The sequence below is a fragment of the Mustela nivalis genome (assembly GCF_964662115.1).
Source record: "Mustela nivalis genome assembly, contig: HAP1_SCAFFOLD_868, whole genome shotgun sequence".
Classification (NCBI taxonomy): Eukaryota; Metazoa; Chordata; class Mammalia; order Carnivora; family Mustelidae; genus Mustela; species Mustela nivalis.
Window position 1 is genome coordinate 216,850 of NW_028135796.1, and position 13,371 is coordinate 230,220.

The following is a 13,371-nucleotide window of genomic DNA, read 5'->3' on the forward strand; positions in this document are numbered from 1 at the left end:
CCACATTGAGATACCACCTTACACCAGTTAGACTGGCCAAAATTAGCAAGACAGGAAACAACGTGTTGGAGAGGATGTGGAGAAAGGGGAACCCTCTTACACTGTTGGTGGGAATGCAAGTTGGTGCAGCCTCTTTGGAGAACAGTGTGGAGATTCCTCAAGAAATTAAAAATAGAACTTCCCTATGATCCTGCAATTGCACTACTGGGTATTTACCCCAAAGATACAGATGGAGTGAAAAGAAGGGCCATCTGTACCCCAATGTTTATAGCAGCAATGGCCACAGTCGCCAAACTGTGGAAAGAACCAAGATGCCCTCCAATGGACGAATGGATAAGGAAGATGTGGTCCATATACACTATGGAGTATTATGCCTCCATCAGAAAGGACGAATATCCAACTTTTGTAGCAACGTGGATGGGACTGGAAGAGATTATGCTGAATGAGATAAGTCAAGCAGAGAGAGTCAATTATCATATGGTTTCACTTATTGTGGAGCATAACAAATAGCATGGAGGACATGGGGAGATAGGAGAAGGGAGTTGGGTGAAATTGGAAGGGGAGGTGAATCATGAGAGACTATGGACTCTGAAAAACAATCTGAGGGTTTTGAAGGGGCAGGGGGTGGGAGGTCGGGGTACCAGGTGGTGGGTATTTGAGAGGGCACGGATTGCATGGAGCACTGGGTGTGGTGCAAAAATAATGAATACTGTTATGTTGAAAATAAACCAAAAAAAATTAAAAAAAAAAAAAAAGAAAGAAGAAGCAGAGACAGGGAAGTTCCCTGGTTTTTTTTTTTTTTTTTTTTTTTAACCCAAAACTCCAGGACACAAATATTCAAAGGTGTTCCTCCTCTCTCTCTATCAGGAAGGACAAAAAGAAATTGCCAGCAACTTTATTTTCTTATTATTTTTTAAAAAGATTTATTTATTTATTTGACAGTTAAAATGAGCATAAGAGTGCATGCAGAGAGCCGGACGCCGGACCCCGCGACCATGCGCCGCCTCCCGCCGGCCGCGCTGCTGCCGCTGCCACTCGCCCTGCTCGTGGCCATGGGGGGCCCCAAGGCGCCGGTCTGTGCGCCGTGGAGCCTGGTGTGGGGGCCCGGGCTGCGGGCGGGCGTCGTGCTGCCCGTCTGCTACTTCTACCTGCAGGCCGTGAACTCGCAGGGCCAGAACCTCACTCGCTCGCCCCCAGGTCAAACACTATTCAAAGTAGTAATCAAATCTCTTTCACCTAAAGAGTTAGTCCGGATTCACGTCCCCAAACCTTTGGACAAGAACGATGGGACATTTTTGATGCGATATAGGATGTATGAAACTGCCAGCGAAGGGCTGAAGATAGAGGTCCTTTACGGTGATGAGCACGTGGCTCAGTCTCCTTATATTTTGAAAGGACCAGTGTACCACGAGGACTGTGAATGTCCAGAAGGGGATCCTCAGGCCTGGCAGAAAACTTTCTTCTCCAACCAAGGAACCACAGATTGCAAAGGATTTTGCTTCCTTCCCCGGCATCAATCTCCAGCAGATGCTAAATGAAGTTCCAAAAAAGTTTGGGGATGAGAGGGGTGCCATTGTTCACTACACGATTCTCAATAACCGCATCTACCGGAGATCTTTAGGGAAGTACACAGACTTCAAAATGTTCCCGGATGAGATTTTGCTATCACTGGCAAGAAAGGTCCTTCTCCCCGATTTAAAATTTTATATTAATCTTGGAGATTGGTCTCTGGAGCATCGGCAAGTCAATGAAATCCCGGGCCCTTTGCCTATTATTTCATGGTGCGGCTCCCTGGATTCACGGGACATTATCCTTCCAACGTATGACATCACCCACTCCACGCTCGAAGCAATGAGGGGTGTCACCAATGATCTCCTCTCTATTCAGGGAAATACAGGGCCTTCCTGGATCAACAAAACCGAGAAAGCTTTCTTCAGAGGTAGAGATAGCCGAGAAGACAGGCTCCAGTTGGTACAGCTCTCCAAGGAAAATCCAGAGCTCCTAGATGCAGGAATTCCAGGATATTTCTTTTTCCAAGAGAAAGAAAAGGAGCTTGGAAAAGCTAACTTGACAGGTTTCTTTGATTTCTTTAAGTACAAGTATCAAGTGAATGTGGATGGGATCGTGGCGGCTTACAGATATCCATACCTCATGTTGGGTGACAGCTTGGTTTTGAAGCAGGACTCGACGTATTACGAACATTTCTATATGGCACTAACGCCTTGGAAACATTATGTTCCAATTAAAAGAAATCTTAGTGATTTACTAGAGAAAGTTAAGTGGGCCAAGGAAAATGATGGAGAAGCCAGGAAGATTGCAAAAGAAGGGCAGCTGGCCGCGAGGGAGCTGCTGCAGCCACACCGGCTCTTCTGCTACTATTACGGAGTACTCCAGAAATACGCAAGCGCCAGTCCAGCAAACCCAAAATACGTGATGGGATGGAGCCCGTTCCTCAGTCAGATGATAATGCGTCCCCGTGCCAGTGCCTCCGGGAAAGATCTTCCAGAGAAGAGCTTTAAGTCAGCTCCCATCGACAGTCCTGCAAGTGCCAGCGACAGGTTGAAGGCAAGCCTTCAGACAGAGGCCGGGCAGCGGTGAACGCAGTCGAGGAGACATGTGGACAGGCGGAGCAAGATGAGAGCAAGTGTTACAGGTCTGTTTGAATATAATTTTCTGTTGTGTAAAAACCTCCATCATCAACATCACAGTTTCTCGAAACAGAAAACTTGCAGGTCACTGTGGACAGAGAGGCTTTGCCAGAATAGAAATCATTCCCTGTGAAATGATTTCCACCATATTTCCTAGTTTGTTCACTTTCCCTCTCCCTCTTCCAACTATGAAGGAAAAATGTTGGTGCAGGTTCCTCCCCTCTTATTGAATAATTTCTCCTCCTACAAGCTGCTTTGGACATTCTGTAATAGCAAACCTCCTCTTGGAAGGTCTGATAAGGATAATCAAGGAAGAAGAGCGTGGCTCCCTTGTTGAAGGTAGCTGGGAGACTGTGGAGGCCACATTTTTCTGGCCCAGCAGCATGGAATTTTTGGCTGAGCAAGCGCACAGAAAGGGATGATTTTAACAGCAGGCTTTCCGGAGGCAGGGAGACCACGGTAAAGGGAAACAGGCGATGTTCCACCCTGAGCTGCTGGGCTTCAAGGACGCGTATCCTCCTCTCCACCGGAGGCCTGCTGCTAGTTCGGGTTTTCTCAAGGTCATCGTCAAGCATGCTTGCATGACCAGTACAATTTCTCATTAGTGATATTTCAAGCAGCCTATCATTCTGAGGGACGGTTACATTTCCCCCTTTTTGTTAATGCAGAAGCAGCAAAATCCGTTTTGCAAGTTCTTGAACCATTAGTCATCAGAAAGATTTCCATGAGCATCTGAGGACTAAGCATAAAATGATTATAGCAATAAAAAGTGTCATCATTCCACCTATAATGCCAGCACCAGTGTTTTGATCCAAGCAAAGGGGTTTACATCAGATAAAATATCATTAATCCTTTGAGTGAAACTCACACTTGGAACTGATGGCAAGGATCACAGGGAATGCCCTGAATAGTATCTTGAAGGTGTTTAATATCCACAGTTAAATTACCACCCTCATGACTACTAATATGGGTCTGGGATGTATCACATAGCACAGCATGGCCTGGGACTTGAGCATAAGTAGAAGTACTTGACTGTGACATTTAGATATAAGGAATGTGGCAAGTCTGTGGGTTTCCATGATATTTCTATATCCATCATTTTCATATATTCTCTCCTCAATTTAGTTAATGTCTAAATCTGCACTCTCATTCTATCAGTCCTATTTTTTTCCCCTTGAGATGTCTTTAGATTGAGATCCACTGTTTCTTGGTCAAATAAATCATTTAAATTTTTTGTTTAATCATCAGTTGAAAGGGATTTTAACTCTCCCCGGTGCAGGTTTTTTGTCTTCATAAGAAAAATTTTAAAATACCCATCTGCCTTATTAAGTTCCTGATTTTTATCTGAATTACAACCCAGATTTCCTAATTTAAATGAGAATTGGTTGAACAAGCATTTTTTCATTTCATTTTTCATTCAATTTTTCATTTCACTTCATTTTTCATTTGCAAGCGGTCTGCTCTTTGGGTTCATCCACTTGTTGTTCTGCTCTGCTTCTCCTGTAGCTGACATAGGATGTGGCCTCTTATCAGTCCACTTGGCAAATAATAAGGGCTTATTGTGGCCCTAGGGGAACATGGCAATCTACCCAAAGCCCCCCTAGGACGGAGCTGTGACGATGCAGATCCCCGATCTGGACCACAGAGTGGTGTTTCCATTCACTGGGGCGGGAACTGCAGATCTGTGTGGTCTAAAGTGTTTAGGTCAGAAATGGAAACTGGCTCACACGGTTATGACCCAGGCAGGAGAAGACCAATGTCCCAGCTCAAAGACAGAGGGTTAGAAAGAGGGACTTCTCCCTTACTCAGCCTTTTTGTTCTGGCTCAGCCAGTTGGATGAGGCCTGGCAGCATGGGGGTGGCAATCTGTTTTACTTAGTAACCGATTCAAATGTTAGTCTCGTCCAGAAACAATCTCATAGGCCCAGAGCAAAGTTTCACCTGATTGGGCACCTTGTGGTCCAGCGAAGCCAACACAAAAAATGAACCATCGCAGCATATTCCACAAGAGTGAATGAAGCTTCTGGGTCATGGGGAAATGATACCAAATGAGGTCACGGAGGAAGAAAAGAGAGATTCCCATGTAGGAGGCTGTGCCAGTACATCTGAAGACCTTTTAAGTGCTTTAAAATTTCATGGAGAGTTTTATCCACATTTTCCATGTTCTAATCCTTGTGGCATCCTTGAGAGTACCTTCAAATCTGGCTTCCAGTTAATTAATCCCTCTGTATCTGCTTAGCCCTCTAGCTGAGTTTATAATTTTAGTTATTTCGTTTGTCAATTCTAGAAGTTTCGCCTGGGTTCCTTTCAAATGTCTGGACATTTTTGGTAATCTTTCATCTTGATGTCAATACTTTCTTTTGAAAATATACAGAGTCTGTCATTGGCAGTATGTGGTCTTTGCAAGCTTTTCTTCTCCTTCTCCTGCCCCTCCCCTCCCCTCCCCTCCCCTCCCCTCCCCTCCCTGCCCCTATCCCCTAATCCTCCTCCTCCTCCACCTTCTTCTTTGGTTCACATTCTTCACTGTTGTGTGGGTTCTGATTATTTCCTCAAAAGTTTTTTAATAGGACTATATTAATGCCTGGCTTTAAAGCACATTCCTATAGAGTAAATTTTATACGTATTCCTCTAGGTACCTCCAATGCGAGTAGATGTAGTAAGCTCAGATTTTGACTTCGATTTTTCCGTCCAGTGAATTTCAGGCCATGAAAATTAATAAAGGGAATTTATAAATAAAATGAATGGAAATTAATATGTAAGGGCTTAATTGTTCATGTTAAAAATAACCATGCTTTGGGAGAGGAGTGGTTTCCCAGTGCATTTAAGGAGATGACCTTAAGCATCCCATCTTGCAACCTGGAGATCTTGTCTACTGCAAAAGAATTCCAGAAAAAAAACCTCTTCAAGTCCTTTGGAAAGGCACATATCAGGTCTTGCTAACCAACCCTGTGCTGCCAAACTCCAGGGAATAGGCTCTTGGATTCAGGTGGCACATTGGAGGAAATCCCCAGATTCTGTGGGACCTGCACACCATGCGGTGACCTTAAAGTACAGATTTCCCAGCACTGAAGTGGATGGCATCTCAAGAGACAGCTTTGCCATGATGCCTGGATGAGACCCATGTACCTTTTCTCACCCTCGCTTCCTCTCTCCTTCGTCGAAAGACAGCGCTCCATCCCACATTTACCAAACCCTTGCATTTTTGTTGTTGTTGTTGTTATGATCTCTCAGAAACCGCCTCCTCATAACGCCATGACAAATCAATCTTTCCCCTTGTTTGTGCTGGGGGGCAGAGGTTTCTGAATCCACAAGTCTTTCTTTATCCGGGACCAATGACAGGCTCTGGATTCTTAGCCACATTCACGGTCTCCGCATTTGCACACTTACAGGATGTATTATTGGATAACGTTGGTTTCTGGACAGTACTTTGATATAATACAATTCTAATGCAGCTTTGACAAAATCTTGCTGTTTTGCAAATAGTTGTCCACCTGTTGTGTCATGTCTATACCTGAGCTGCATCTTCCCGAGGGCACTTGGTTAATTCTCTGACCGGCTGCTTGCAGGGCCCAATATTCTGTTTTCATGGCTGTTTGAAGCAGGGACTCCAGGAGGCATGCATGGCTCTGGGTTGGCCTCATTAGGGAGAACTGTTCTCTCCTAAGTCACAATAAGTGCCAATAACTATTTTCAGTCGGCTACTTTCTGACCTAGGGTCCTGATTTAGAACCACAATACAATTGGGAATTTTCATGTGAATTTTTATTTTTCTTAAAGATTTTATTTATGTATTTATTTAAGAGAGAGAGCATATGCAGCAGGAGCAGCAGGCAGAGGGAGAGGGAGAAGCAGACTCTTCTGCTGAGCAGAGAACCCGATGTGGGACTCTATCTGACCCCAGGACCCCAGGATCATGACCTGAGGTGAAGGCACATGCTTAACCGACTGAACCACCCAGGGGTCCTGGCTTTATTTATTTGAGAGAGAATGCATGTGCTAGCTCTTGTGCGAACAGAGGAAGGTGCAGAGGGGGAGGGAGAGGGAGAGAGAATCCTGAGATAATGAACAATCACTCACGACAGAACAGGAACTACTTACTGACAACAGGCAAGTGAGTCAGGGGGTCATCTCCACCCCCTGCATTTGGCAGAGACTCAAGTCAAAGGCAGGCAGAGGAGCGGGAAAGCTTTCGGGTGGTGAAAGGGGAAGGTCCGATGACAGGTTGTTGGGGTGGGGGGGCAGGACAGGAGCTGACAGAAGAGGGCTCTTCTATGTCGTAGACCATATCCGAAGAGCATATCTATTTCCCCTCTTGGTCTCAAGTTTGGGGGTGTGTGTGCGAAGTTGGGAGCAAGAACAAGAAAAGCTATCTGGGGCCGATCACTGCAGAGATGTGGCTTGGCTTTCCAGGAGGGCCTCTGCAGAGCTTGTGGGTCCAGTCCTGCCTGGTTCCTTGTCAGATTCAGAAAGTTCCGTAGACTGGAACCCCTCTCCTAAGCTCTCTTCAGACAACTGAACACCTTCTATGGATAGAGAAACTGTATTTCATAACAACTATGATCAGTACTATACATAATAATTACAATAATGATCAATAATAATTATAATCATCTACATATCATTCAATGTATAAATATTAATATGTATGAAATTATATAGTCTATATATCACGCTTATAGCATGTATGTAATTATACATATTTATAATAATTATGATAACATAAGTGATCAACTAAATTAAAACATAATAAAGTAATACATTAACAAAGTATTAAATAATAAAACTTTTATGATAAAAATAATTGGCTCACTGGGAGCCAGAGATGCTCCTTTTCCTTATTGTGAGTGGTCTCAATGCTTTAGGCTGCCAGGTTCTGATCTCCAGATAACTGAGAGTTTCTGTACATGGATTATCAGTGTTTTAGAGCACTTGTTGTAAGGGACCACCGCCTTCATGACCAGACTATGATCTGCCTTGTGTGGGCCCCACGAACTCTGGCAAGACCCTTCTGTTGTCAAAGGTCTTCAGTGAAGGCCCTGAGAATTTGATCTCAACTTGAAAAATTGTGTGATGAAAAATACATGCACAGAGGCATGAGGGACAATGTTGGTTTGACAATAGATTTTAGTATTTAAAAGCACTGGTATTTTAGAATGCCATCTTGAGGGGTACGTGCAAATAGTAAAAGGGATACAGCACTTAACCGTGGGTGCTGAAGAGCTGAGTTGCAGTCCTTATTTAGCATTTCCAGATCCCTTGAGATCCTTCGTAGTAGGATCAGTGGGTATAGCTGGCTCAGTGGGTATAGCATGTGCCTCTTGATCTTGGGGTCATGAGTTCAAGCTCCACACTGCGCATAGAGATTACTTTAAAAAAATGCCATCTTGAATGTAAAGGAACTTGAAGAGGCTGATAATATCTGGAAACACTACGAAGGATCTCAGGGAATCTGGAAATGCTAGAAAAGGACTGCAACTCAGCTCTTCAGCACCCACGGTTAAGTGCTGTATCCCTTTTACTATTTGCACATCATCAAGACAAGCCATCTGCTCACTCAGTACAAGAGACCAAAAGCTACTTTGAATCTGAACCACTTGCATGTGGAAAATGCTAAATCTTCATCCTTACTTGCTGGATGACTCGCATGTCCTGCAAGACAGCTTCTCTCAGGTGATGAATTCGTTAGAAGGAAAAGACAGGTGTCGGGCTGTGAGAAGATGGCATCTGATGAACACAATGGTTTCCCAAAGGCCTTGAACCTACCGTGTTCTTTTCTCATTGCAATTTTATTTTGGCATCGAGTTCATAATAGCTCCAATATTCCTCTAGTTATCTCAGACTCTCCTTTCTAGTCAAGTGAACATTCTGTAAATCAGAAGAATGATCATTGGCATTCACATCATGCACACACAACTGAGAGAGAATGGGTTCTCTGTTTACCCCTGGATTCTCTGTTTATCCTCAAAGCCTGCCTCCTCCTCTGTTCTGTTTCCTCTGTATTCTGAGTGAAAGTGGATGGAATTCATGGCTCAGGGAAATCAATCCCTTATGAAGAACTCAGCCTGGGTCTGTGGGCAGAGTGTGGTGTCACTGGTACTTTCCCTAAGATCTCTATCAGTTCCGAGATCTTGGGATTTTGTTTTATTGTCTGTGGGGTGGTGTTTGTTTGTTTGTTTGTTGTATACTGGCCTTATATATTGGGGGAAAAAACAAGTACCAAAAACTTCAGTTAATCTCTTTAACAGAAAGGAGTAACCTGCCATAGTGAAATTAACCTAAAAAAATTAAAAACACCATGTATGTTTCTTTGATGACATCTAAAGCCTCATTCCACTCTTAAGAGCAATGACATTGTTTTAGTTGTTGAGAGGAATTAGATGAAATGTAGGCACAGTGCAGGCATCACTAATTACTATTCTATCATTTTCGAATATTTTGAATGGAAGACTACTGTATAAAATCAGGATACAACATAACATGGGTATATTTTCCTAAAAGTCTTAAGTGTATGAAAAAAAGAAAAGCAATTTTCAGGTAATAGATACAAAATTTTAAAACCAGCCAAAGAAGTATAGTTTATACCAGCTAAATGCAAGCTGACATGGATTTCACAAGATAACAAAGCCAGAATCATCTGTATCTTCATCCATTAACTGCTCATGTGTCTTGATGAGCTCGCCAGCCTGCACAAGCCATAAAGATACAACCCCAGCCATAGACAGAGCCTTGGAAAATTTGTCCACTGGACTCTGGGCCAGGATATTAGTCAGGTGAAGGATGGGCTCTCCCAGGCACCTCCAGGCCCAAGCTGGGCCAGGTCTGGGCTCTAGAGTGGAGTTGAAAATTTCACCAGGGGCACCCTGCCTGGGCTTTTCTCAGCCAGTGTGAGCGCTGCCGGTCTCACGAGTACGATTCTGAAATACCCATGGACAAAAACCCCTCCTTCCTTTGTGGTCCTCAGTCCGTTGGACACCCTTTGGAGTGGAAGGGTGGGGGATTTCTTCTCAGCATAGAGGGCTCTGAGCTGCAGTGGTCAGGGCCATGGGCAGGGGGTGAGAACTCTGGGGATAGCTGGGCGAAGGACAGCCAGCGGCCCCCTGCACGAAGGCTCCAGCTGGGGTTCTGGCAGAGCTGGGCAGAAAGGAGTACATTTGGGTCTCATTCCTGAGGAGCTGGGGGCCAAATGTCCAGTGAGTACACAGGAACCAAGAAAGACACTGTCCACACATGGTGGCTCTCAGCAGGGGGTCTGGGCCCAGGGACCCCCGCGCCTGCTATCCACACCCAGCTAGAACCCTTGTAAGGTGAAGGGGCGGTGCCTGGCAGTTTGCTTGGGTCCTGGGTTGGGCCAATGGGGAGGACCGGGATTCTGGGAGGAAGCACCTGCCGGGCTGGGAGAGTGAGGCTGCTGCAGGGCCCGTGGGCGTGGGGAGTGCCAAAAGGCACCACACAAATTGAGCATGCCCAGCAGCCAGGGACCAGGGAGCAGAGAGGAAAGGGGGGAGGGGACCGCAGCCACCCAGGGTCCCTTGTTCTTCTCCAGTGACAGTATTCATAAAGAGGAACTGAGTACCCCGCATTTTGCTAGGCCTGTGGAATATCAAGGGTCTGACATTCTGCCCTCAAGGAGCTTATGGTCGGGTGGGGGGGACAGACACTCCAACCACACAGGCGTGAACGAGGGGGCCTGTGTTTGCCTGTGTTGGCACGGATCAGGGAAGGCTTCCTGGAGGAGGCAGCATCTCAGCCGGTGCAAGAGGACAAGGATGGTTCAGCTTGTCTGCAGGGGATGGGGGTTCCCAGCACAAGGGCCTGCAGTGAGCCAGAGGTGGGCTGGGTGCTGGGTGTGGGCTGGAGAAGCCAGATGGGAGGCTGAAGGGGGAGGTGTGTTTGAGGAGTTCAGTCCCCAATATGCTTTATGACTCGAGCCATCCCTGATGTGGTGGGCTGCAGGTTACAGCCGCGTTGATAACTGTGCTTTTCCTATCGGCCTTCATGAATCTGTCCTTCCCACCAGTTAGAATATGAAATCTGGCAACACATGGGATGTGGGGTGTTTGCTTATGAACCGGCCGGCCACTCTGCTGAGGGCTTTGATCCCTCACACGGCGCCGTGGTGTCCTCTTGTAGGAGAGGAAGAAGGAAAAGCAAGCTTGTGCTGGTGGCTGTCACACGCTCTAAGGGACCAGTCATTTGGGGGCTGCACTTCTCTGTGTAGGGTCCGTCTGTGCACAGGGTCTGTGCATGTCCAGTTCTCTGCATGAGGGTCTGTCCTGCGCTATCACACAGCTCGTGATCTCCCACAGCAGGGGACCCACTGTGATGGCCGTGTCTCCCCTTTGGGCTTCCAGATCCTGAGGCCTGATCTGTTCATTTGTACTGGCTGGGGGCTGGACGTGTTTTGGGTGCGTGCGGGGAGCCCACCACATGTCCCTTGGCAGGCTCCGAATTGCCCATGGGGGGATGGTGCCTCCAAAAAACATCACAGAGATACCATGTGATGAAGTCTCCTGCGGTTGGAAGGCTTGGAGACCCTGAGTTTGGCAGAAAAAGCTAACATCAAGTAAATTTTATCTTGAACCCAAGCAATGCTGGGATCCGTTTCGGTTGATGCAGTGATGGGGTAGTCCTTAGTCCTTGAGACCAAGGCCAGGAAGTCCTGCCGTGACCATGACTCCCTGGGCCTAGGGAACATTCTGGTAGTTTCCAATCCTAGTGGCTCTGGAACTTGCTTGGAGTGCCTGCTGGGAAAGAATCCCATGGGCCCATGTGTCCCTGACCATGGAAAGGGACTCCCCTAGGCACAGTGCTGTAGGGGTTCTGGGCTGTGGAGGGTGGACGCAGGTGGAGGTCCCAGTTAGGCTGGTCTCACCACAGATGTGGATGTTCCCCTGGGCAGCTCTGGCAAGGCGGCGTTCACTCCTCTGCCTCCAAGTCGGGGCAGTATTCCTGACCCTGCCTGCTGGCTCCTGAAACCTCAGGCCCCAACCGCGACCTGTACTACCCTGCAGGCTGCCTCTCCCAGGCTCAGAGACTACAGGCTGGGCCAGTGGGGAGTTTGGCCCTGGGGTCCCAAGCCCTGTGCCCTGGGACTTCCCAGGTGGTGTCTGAGTTTCCCTGGGCCCTGGCTTTTGCAGGCCAGTTCCAGCCTCTGCTGGGGACTCAGCAGCAGGACCACCACATGTGTCTGCACTGTGGGGGGGCCTGCCGCTCTCTGTCAGCACGTAAGCAGTCCCTGAGGGAGTTCCTCTCTCTAGCTTCTTGGCTCCTGGCTGGCCCTGGCTGCCCACTCACGTGATGTCAGAACAGCCCCCAGACTCTCCTGTCCTATAGGTGAGGACACGAAGGCTCAGCGGTGAGAGGCCACTCAGCAGCCAGGCAGGGTCCTGTGAGCTTCTGTTTCCCCATCTCCGCCAAGAGCCTGGCAGATCTCACTGCCTGTTGTTTGCAGGCCTGGAAGAGGGTGTGAAGGGGCCTCTCACCCCCACGCCTGTGAGCGGCTCTGTGCCCGGGGACCCATCTTTCTGGTGTGCCCTGGGGCTCCCTGCACACATGGTCTGCATGTGGGGGCTCCCATGCGCTGGGTGGTGGGCTTCCACGGATGTAGATTTGACGCAGGCCCCCATAGAATCTGTGCTGTGTCTCCTGGGGATGTTTAAGCAGACTGGCGGCTCTGAGTCCTGAGAAGAAACTGGAAATGACGATTTCTTTCCCCTAAAATGGAAAATAGAAGAGTTGGAGAAACCGTAAATCGCGCAGGGTAGGAAAAGCTTTCACTGTACTTGGAAGAGCGTCAAGGCCGGGAGAGGCTATGTGACCTCCGTGAGGTCACACAGTGTGTGTTGGCCGAGTGGGGGAAGGGGCTGAGGGCCTGGGAAGGGCATGGGGCCAGGGGTGGGGCTGTGGTGCCTGGGCAAGGGCTCTGGGGATGGGGAAGGGGCTGGGGGGCCTTGGGAGGGGCATGGGGCTGGGGGAAGGCTGAGAAGTAAGATCTAGAATGAGGCAGTGAATCCTCCAAACTGGAGATTCAGTCTGTCCCAGAGGAATCCATGGGGTCGTTGGGTGGGGTAGGGGGAGCAGAGAAACGCAGGAGAAGCAGAGGGGACACACGGAGTGGGCAACAGGTGGAATGTGCATGGGGAGGAAAAGGGCAAATGTCTCCCAGATCCCCCAAGTCCGGGTTTCTGCCCCAGAAAGGTGAGAGCCACAGGTGTAGGTGGGGCGTTCCTGAGGGACACATTCCACATGTTGCCAAGATCCTCCCAGACGGAAAGGTCCCAGCAGCACCTGCCTTCCCCTGCAGAGAAGCTGTGACCCCTAGTTTCCCCACAGTCGGTCTGTTAGCAAATACCCCTTGGAGGTCTGGATGGCCGGCGGGCGAGCAGACCTGCACCAGCGTGGGTCTCCTTCCCACCACCCTTGGCTGCCACCCGGCCTCTGTTCCCCGGGCCCCGCTTTTCTGACAGTCTCTTGCCCAGTCACCAAATTGACTTCCCTGTTAGGGAGCGACCCGGTTGCCACTCCTTCAGGAAACTTCCCCTTCCCTGGGATTCTGCTTTGTGGCTCTCATTAGCATTTCCCTCCTGTGCCCCTGAACATTTCTCTTCAGTGTCTCTTCCTGGCGCATTCGAACATTCAAGGAGGGGAATGTCAGTAGCAGAGGTGGAGAGAAACACTGAACAGTAAATGCTCCAAAATCTTTTGCCTTGGAAGCGCCGGGAGCC

General features: G+C 48.1%; 1 pseudogene across 1 annotated transcript; it reads left to right on the plus strand.

Annotated features, from left to right (window-relative positions):
- The first annotated feature begins 995 nt into the window (after positions 1–995).
- Positions 996–3,011, plus strand: LOC309857541 (protein O-glucosyltransferase 3 pseudogene; annotated as a pseudogene). Its single transcript has one exon. The product of its transcript is annotated as a protein O-glucosyltransferase 3 pseudogene (transcript).
- Positions 3,012–13,371: the final 10,360 nt, after the last annotated feature.